Source organism: Sphaerodactylus townsendi, linkage group LG09 (assembly GCF_021028975.2).
Source record: "Sphaerodactylus townsendi isolate TG3544 linkage group LG09, MPM_Stown_v2.3, whole genome shotgun sequence".
NCBI classification, from domain to species: domain Eukaryota; kingdom Metazoa; phylum Chordata; class Lepidosauria; order Squamata; family Sphaerodactylidae; genus Sphaerodactylus; species Sphaerodactylus townsendi.
In genome coordinates, this window is record NC_059433.1 from 18,046,045 (window position 1) to 18,053,564 (window position 7,520).

A 7,520-nucleotide genomic window follows, 5' to 3' on the forward strand; every position below is an offset into this window, starting at 1 on the left:
GGGGGGGGGGGGGTGGGGGGGGGGGGGGGTGGGGGGGGGGGGGGGTGGGGGGGGGGGGGGGTGGGGGGGGGGGGGGGTGGGGGGGGGGGGGGGTGGGGGGGGGGGGGGGTGGGGGGGGGGGGGGGTGGGGGGGGGGGGGGGTGGGGGGGGGGGGGGGTGGGGGGGGGGGGGGGTGGGGGGGGGGGGGGGTGGGGGGGGGGGGGGGTGGGGGGGGGGGGGGGTGGGGGGGGGGGGGGGTGGGGGGGGGGGGGGGTGGGGGGGGGGGGGGGTGGGGGGGGGGGGGGGTGGGGGGGGGGGGGGGTGGGGGGGGGGGGGGGTGGGGGGGGGGGGGGGTGGGGGGGGGGGGGGGTGGGGGGGGGGGGGGGTGGGGGGGGGGGGGGGTGGGGGGGGGGGGGGGTGGGGGGGGGGGGGGGTGGGGGGGGGGGGGGGTGGGGGGGGGGGGGGGTGGGGGGGGGGGGGGGTGGGGGGGGGGGGGGGTGGGGGGGGGGGGGGGTGGGGGGGGGGGGGGGTGGGGGGGGGGGGGGGTGGGGGGGGGGGGGGGTGGGGGGGGGGGGGGGTGGGGGGGGGGGGGGGTGGGGGGGGGGGGGGGTGGGGGGGGGGGGGGGTGGGGGGGGGGGGGGGTGGGGGGGGGGGGGGGTGGGGGGGGGGGGGGGTGGGGGGGGGGGGGGGTGGGGGGGGGGGGGGGTGGGGGGGGGGGGGGGTGGGGGGGGGGGGGGGTGGGGGGGGGGGGGGGTGGGGGGGGGGGGGGGTGGGGGGGGGGGGGGGTGGGGGGGGGGGGGGGTGGGGGGGGGGGGGGGTGGGGGGGGGGGGGGGTGGGGGGGGGGGGGGGTGGGGGGGGGGGGGGGTGGGGGGGGGGGGGGGTGGGGGGGGGGGGGGGTGGGGGGGGGGGGGGGTGGGGGGGGGGGGGGGTGGGGGGGGGGGGGGGTGGGGGGGGGGGGGGGTGGGGGGGGGGGGGGGTGGGGGGGGGGGGGGGTGGGGGGGGGGGGGGGTGGGGGGGGGGGGGGGTGGGGGGGGGGGGGGGTGGGGGGGGGGGGGGGTGGGGGGGGGGGGGGGTGGGGGGGGGGGGGGGTGGGGGGGGGGGGGGGTGGGGGGGGGGGGGGGTGGGGGGGGGGGGGGGTGGGGGGGGGGGGGGGTGGGGGGGGGGGGGGGTGGGGGGGGGGGGGGGTGGGGGGGGGGGGGGGTGGGGGGGGGGGGGGGTGGGGGGGGGGGGGGGTGGGGGGGGGGGGGGGTGGGGGGGGGGGGGGGTGGGGGGGGGGGGGGGTGGGGGGGGGGGGGGGTGGGGGGGGGGGGGGGTGGGGGGGGGGGGGGGTGGGGGGGGGGGGGGGTGGGGGGGGGGGGGGGTGGGGGGGGGGGGGGGTGGGGGGGGGGGGGGGTGGGGGGGGGGGGGGGTGGGGGGGGGGGGGGGTGGGGGGGGGGGGGGGTGGGGGGGGGGGGGGGTGGGGGGGGGGGGGGGTGGGGGGGGGGGGGGGTGGGGGGGGGGGGGGGTGGGGGGGGGGGGGGGTGGGGGGGGGGGGGGGTGGGGGGGGGGGGGGGTGGGGGGGGGGGGGGGTGGGGGGGGGGGGGGGTGGGGGGGGGGGGGGGTGGGGGGGGGGGGGGGTGGGGGGGGGGGGGGGTGGGGGGGGGGGGGGGTGGGGGGGGGGGGGGGTGGGGGGGGGGGGGGGTGGGGGGGGGGGGGGGTGGGGGGGGGGGGGGGTGGGGGGGGGGGGGGGTGGGGGGGGGGGGGGGTGGGGGGGGGGGGGGGTGGGGGGGGGGGGGGGTGGGGGGGGGGGGGGGTGGGGGGGGGGGGGGGTGGGGGGGGGGGGGGGTGGGGGGGGGGGGGGGTGGGGGGGGGGGGGGGTGGGGGGGGGGGGGGGTGGGGGGGGGGGGGGGTGGGGGGGGGGGGGGGTGGGGGGGGGGGGGGGTGGGGGGGGGGGGGGGTGGGGGGGGGGGGGGGTGGGGGGGGGGGGGGGTGGGGGGGGGGGGGGGTGGGGGGGGGGGGGGGTGGGGGGGGGGGGGGGTGGGGGGGGGGGGGGGTGGGGGGGGGGGGGGGTGGGGGGGGGGGGGGGTGGGGGGGGGGGGGGGTGGGGGGGGGGGGGGGTGGGGGGGGGGGGGGGTGGGGGGGGGGGGGGGTGGGGGGGGGGGGGGGTGGGGGGGGGGGGGGGTGGGGGGGGGGGGGGGTGGGGGGGGGGGGGGGTGGGGGGGGGGGGGGGTGGGGGGGGGGGGGGGTGGGGGGGGGGGGGGGTGGGGGGGGGGGGGGGTGGGGGGGGGGGGGGGTGGGGGGGGGGGGGGGTGGGGGGGGGGGGGGGTGGGGGGGGGGGGGGGTGGGGGGGGGGGGGGGTGGGGGGGGGGGGGGGTGGGGGGGGGGGGGGGTGGGGGGGGGGGGGGGTGGGGGGGGGGGGGGGTGGGGGGGGGGGGGGGTGGGGGGGGGGGGGGGTGGGGGGGGGGGGGGGTGGGGGGGGGGGGGGGTGGGGGGGGGGGGGGGTGGGGGGGGGGGGGGGTGGGGGGGGGGGGGGGTGGGGGGGGGGGGGGGTGGGGGGGGGGGGGGGTGGGGGGGGGGGGGGGTGGGGGGGGGGGGGGGTGGGGGGGGGGGGGGGTGGGGGGGGGGGGGGGTGGGGGGGGGGGGGGGTGGGGGGGGGGGGGGGTGGGGGGGGGGGGGGGTGGGGGGGGGGGGGGGTGGGGGGGGGGGGGGGTGGGGGGGGGGGGGGGTGGGGGGGGGGGGGGGTGGGGGGGGGGGGGGGTGGGGGGGGGGGGGGGTGGGGGGGGGGGGGGGTGGGGGGGGGGGGGGGTGGGGGGGGGGGGGGGTGGGGGGGGGGGGGGGTGGGGGGGGGGGGGGGTGGGGGGGGGGGGGGGTGGGGGGGGGGGGGGGTGGGGGGGGGGGGGGGTGGGGGGGGGGGGGGGTGGGGGGGGGGGGGGGTGGGGGGGGGGGGGGGTGGGGGGGGGGGGGGGTGGGGGGGGGGGGGGGTGGGGGGGGGGGGGGGTGGGGGGGGGGGGGGGTGGGGGGGGGGGGGGGTGGGGGGGGGGGGGGGTGGGGGGGGGGGGGGGTGGGGGGGGGGGGGGGTGGGGGGGGGGGGGGGTGGGGGGGGGGGGGGGTGGGGGGGGGGGGGGGTGGGGGGGGGGGGGGGTGGGGGGGGGGGGGGGTGGGGGGGGGGGGGGGTGGGGGGGGGGGGGGGTGGGGGGGGGGGGGGGTGGGGGGGGGGGGGGGTGGGGGGGGGGGGGGGTGGGGGGGGGGGGGGGTGGGGGGGGGGGGGGGTGGGGGGGGGGGGGGGTGGGGGGGGGGGGGGGTGGGGGGGGGGGGGGGTGGGGGGGGGGGGGGGTGGGGGGGGGGGGGGGTGGGGGGGGGGGGGGGTGGGGGGGGGGGGGGGTGGGGGGGGGGGGGGGTGGGGGGGGGGGGGGGTGGGGGGGGGGGGGGGTGGGGGGGGGGGGGGGTGGGGGGGGGGGGGGGTGGGGGGGGGGGGGGGTGGGGGGGGGGGGGGGTGGGGGGGGGGGGGGGTGGGGGGGGGGGGGGGTGGGGGGGGGGGGGGGTGGGGGGGGGGGGGGGTGGGGGGGGGGGGGGGTGGGGGGGGGGGGGGGTGGGGGGGGGGGGGGGTGGGGGGGGGGGGGGGTGGGGGGGGGGGGGGGTGGGGGGGGGGGGGGGTGGGGGGGGGGGGGGGTGGGGGGGGGGGGGGGTGGGGGGGGGGGGGGGTGGGGGGGGGGGGGGGTGGGGGGGGGGGGGGGTGGGGGGGGGGGGGGGTGGGGGGGGGGGGGGGTGGGGGGGGGGGGGGGTGGGGGGGGGGGGGGGTGGGGGGGGGGGGGGGTGGGGGGGGGGGGGGGTGGGGGGGGGGGGGGGTGGGGGGGGGGGGGGGTGGGGGGGGGGGGGGGTGGGGGGGGGGGGGGGTGGGGGGGGGGGGGGGTGGGGGGGGGGGGGGGTGGGGGGGGGGGGGGGTGGGGGGGGGGGGGGGTGGGGGGGGGGGGGGGTGGGGGGGGGGGGGGGTGGGGGGGGGGGGGGGTGGGGGGGGGGGGGGGTGGGGGGGGGGGGGGGTGGGGGGGGGGGGGGGTGGGGGGGGGGGGGGGTGGGGGGGGGGGGGGGTGGGGGGGGGGGGGGGTGGGGGGGGGGGGGGGTGGGGGGGGGGGGGGGTGGGGGGGGGGGGGGGTGGGGGGGGGGGGGGGTGGGGGGGGGGGGGGGTGGGGGGGGGGGGGGGTGGGGGGGGGGGGGGGTGGGGGGGGGGGGGGGTGGGGGGGGGGGGGGGTGGGGGGGGGGGGGGGTGGGGGGGGGGGGGGGTGGGGGGGGGGGGGGGTGGGGGGGGGGGGGGGTGGGGGGGGGGGGGGGTGGGGGGGGGGGGGGGTGGGGGGGGGGGGGGGTGGGGGGGGGGGGGGGTGGGGGGGGGGGGGGGTGGGGGGGGGGGGGGGTGGGGGGGGGGGGGGGTGGGGGGGGGGGGGGGTGGGGGGGGGGGGGGGTGGGGGGGGGGGGGGGTGGGGGGGGGGGGGGGTGGGGGGGGGGGGGGGTGGGGGGGGGGGGGGGTGGGGGGGGGGGGGGGTGGGGGGGGGGGGGGGTGGGGGGGGGGGGGGGTGGGGGGGGGGGGGGGTGGGGGGGGGGGGGGGTGGGGGGGGGGGGGGGTGGGGGGGGGGGGGGGTGGGGGGGGGGGGGGGTGGGGGGGGGGGGGGGTGGGGGGGGGGGGGGGTGGGGGGGGGGGGGGGTGGGGGGGGGGGGGGGTGGGGGGGGGGGGGGGTGGGGGGGGGGGGGGGTGGGGGGGGGGGGGGGTGGGGGGGGGGGGGGGTGGGGGGGGGGGGGGGTGGGGGGGGGGGGGGGTGGGGGGGGGGGGGGGTGGGGGGGGGGGGGGGTGGGGGGGGGGGGGGGTGGGGGGGGGGGGGGGTGGGGGGGGGGGGGGGTGGGGGGGGGGGGGGGTGGGGGGGGGGGGGGGTGGGGGGGGGGGGGGGTGGGGGGGGGGGGGGGTGGGGGGGGGGGGGGGTGGGGGGGGGGGGGGGTGGGGGGGGGGGGGGGTGGGGGGGGGGGGGGGTGGGGGGGGGGGGGGGTGGGGGGGGGGGGGGGTGGGGGGGGGGGGGGGTGGGGGGGGGGGGGGGTGGGGGGGGGGGGGGGTGGGGGGGGGGGGGGGTGGGGGGGGGGGGGGGTGGGGGGGGGGGGGGGTGGGGGGGGGGGGGGGTGGGGGGGGGGGGGGGTGGGGGGGGGGGGGGGTGGGGGGGGGGGGGGGTGGGGGGGGGGGGGGGTGGGGGGGGGGGGGGGTGGGGGGGGGGGGGGGTGGGGGGGGGGGGGGGTGGGGGGGGGGGGGGGTGGGGGGGGGGGGGGGTGGGGGGGGGGGGGGGTGGGGGGGGGGGGGGGTGGGGGGGGGGGGGGGTGGGGGGGGGGGGGGGTGGGGGGGGGGGGGGGTGGGGGGGGGGGGGGGTGGGGGGGGGGGGGGGTGGGGGGGGGGGGGGGTGGGGGGGGGGGGGGGTGGGGGGGGGGGGGGGTGGGGGGGGGGGGGGGTGGGGGGGGGGGGGGGTGGGGGGGGGGGGGGGTGGGGGGGGGGGGGGGTGGGGGGGGGGGGGGGTGGGGGGGGGGGGGGGTGGGGGGGGGGGGGGGTGGGGGGGGGGGGGGGTGGGGGGGGGGGGGGGTGGGGGGGGGGGGGGGTGGGGGGGGGGGGGGGTGGGGGGGGGGGGGGGTGGGGGGGGGGGGGGGTGGGGGGGGGGGGGGGTGGGGGGGGGGGGGGGTGGGGGGGGGGGGGGGTGGGGGGGGGGGGGGGTGGGGGGGGGGGGGGGTGGGGGGGGGGGGGGGTGGGGGGGGGGGGGGGTGGGGGGGGGGGGGGGTGGGGGGGGGGGGGGGTGGGGGGGGGGGGGGGTGGGGGGGGGGGGGGGTGGGGGGGGGGGGGGGTGGGGGGGGGGGGGGGTGGGGGGGGGGGGGGGTGGGGGGGGGGGGGGGTGGGGGGGGGGGGGGGTGGGGGGGGGGGGGGGTGGGGGGGGGGGGGGGTGGGGGGGGGGGGGGGTGGGGGGGGGGGGGGGTGGGGGGGGGGGGGGGTGGGGGGGGGGGGGGGTGGGGGGGGGGGGGGGTGGGGGGGGGGGGGGGTGGGGGGGGGGGGGGGTGGGGGGGGGGGGGGGTGGGGGGGGGGGGGGGTGGGGGGGGGGGGGGGTGGGGGGGGGGGGGGGTGGGGGGGGGGGGGGGTGGGGGGGGGGGGGGGTGGGGGGGGGGGGGGGTGGGGGGGGGGGGGGGTGGGGGGGGGGGGGGGTGGGGGGGGGGGGGGGTGGGGGGGGGGGGGGGTGGGGGGGGGGGGGGGTGGGGGGGGGGGGGGGTGGGGGGGGGGGGGGGTGGGGGGGGGGGGGGGTGGGGGGGGGGGGGGGTGGGGGGGGGGGGGGGTGGGGGGGGGGGGGGGTGGGGGGGGGGGGGGGTGGGGGGGGGGGGGGGTGGGGGGGGGGGGGGGTGGGGGGGGGGGGGGGTGGGGGGGGGGGGGGGTGGGGGGGGGGGGGGGTGGGGGGGGGGGGGGGTGGGGGGGGGGGGGGGTGGGGGGGGGGGGGGGTGGGGGGGGGGGGGGGTGGGGGGGGGGGGGGGTGGGGGGGGGGGGGGGTGGGGGGGGGGGGGGGTGGGGGGGGGGGGGGGTGGGGGGGGGGGGGGGTGGGGGGGGGGGGGGGTGGGGGGGGGGGGGGGTGGGGGGGGGGGGGGGTGGGGGGGGGGGGGGGTGGGGGGGGGGGGGGGTGGGGGGGGGGGGGGGTGGGGGGGGGGGGGGGTGGGGGGGGGGGGGGGTGGGGGGGGGGGGGGGTGGGGGGGGGGGGGGGTGGGGGGGGGGGGGGGTGGGGGGGGGGGGGGGTGGGGGGGGGGGGGGGTGGGGGGGGGGGGGGGTGGGGGGGGGGGGGGGTGGGGGGGGGGGGGGGTGGGGGGGGGGGGGGGTGGGGGGGGGGGGGGGTGGGGGGGGGGGGGGGTGGGGGGGGGGGGGGGTGGGGGGGGGGGGGGGTGGGGGGGGGGGGGGGTGGGGGGGGGGGGGGGTGGGGGGGGGGGGGGGTGGGGGGGGGGGGGGGTGGGGGGGGGGGGGGGTGGGGGGGGGGGGGGGTGGGGGGGGGGGGGGGTGGGGGGGGGGGGGGGTGGGGGGGGGGGGGGGTGGGGGGGGGGGGGGGTGGGGGGGGGGGGGGGTGGGGGGGGGGGGGGGTGGGGGGGGGGGGGGGTGGGGGGGGGGGGGGGTGGGGGGGGGGGGGGGTGGGGGGGGGGGGGGGTGGGGGGGGGGGGGGGTGGGGGGGGGGGGGGGTGGGGGGGGGGGGGGGTGGGGGGGGGGGGGGGTGGGGGGGGGGGGGGGTGGGGGGGGGGGGGGGTGGGGGGGGGGGGGGGTGGGGGGGGGGGGGGGTGGGGGGGGGGGGGGGTGGGGGGGGGGGGGGGTGGGGGGGGGGGGGGGTGGGGGGGGGGGGGGGTGGGGGGGGGGGGGGGTGGGGGGGGGGGGGGGTGGGGGGGGGGGGGGGTGGGGGGGGGGGGGGGTGGGGGGGGGGGGGGGTGGGGGGGGGGGGGGGTGGGGGGGGGGGGGGGTGGGGGGGGGGGGGGGTGGGGGGGGGGGGGGGTGGGGGGGGGGGGGGGTGGGGGGGGGGGGGGGTGG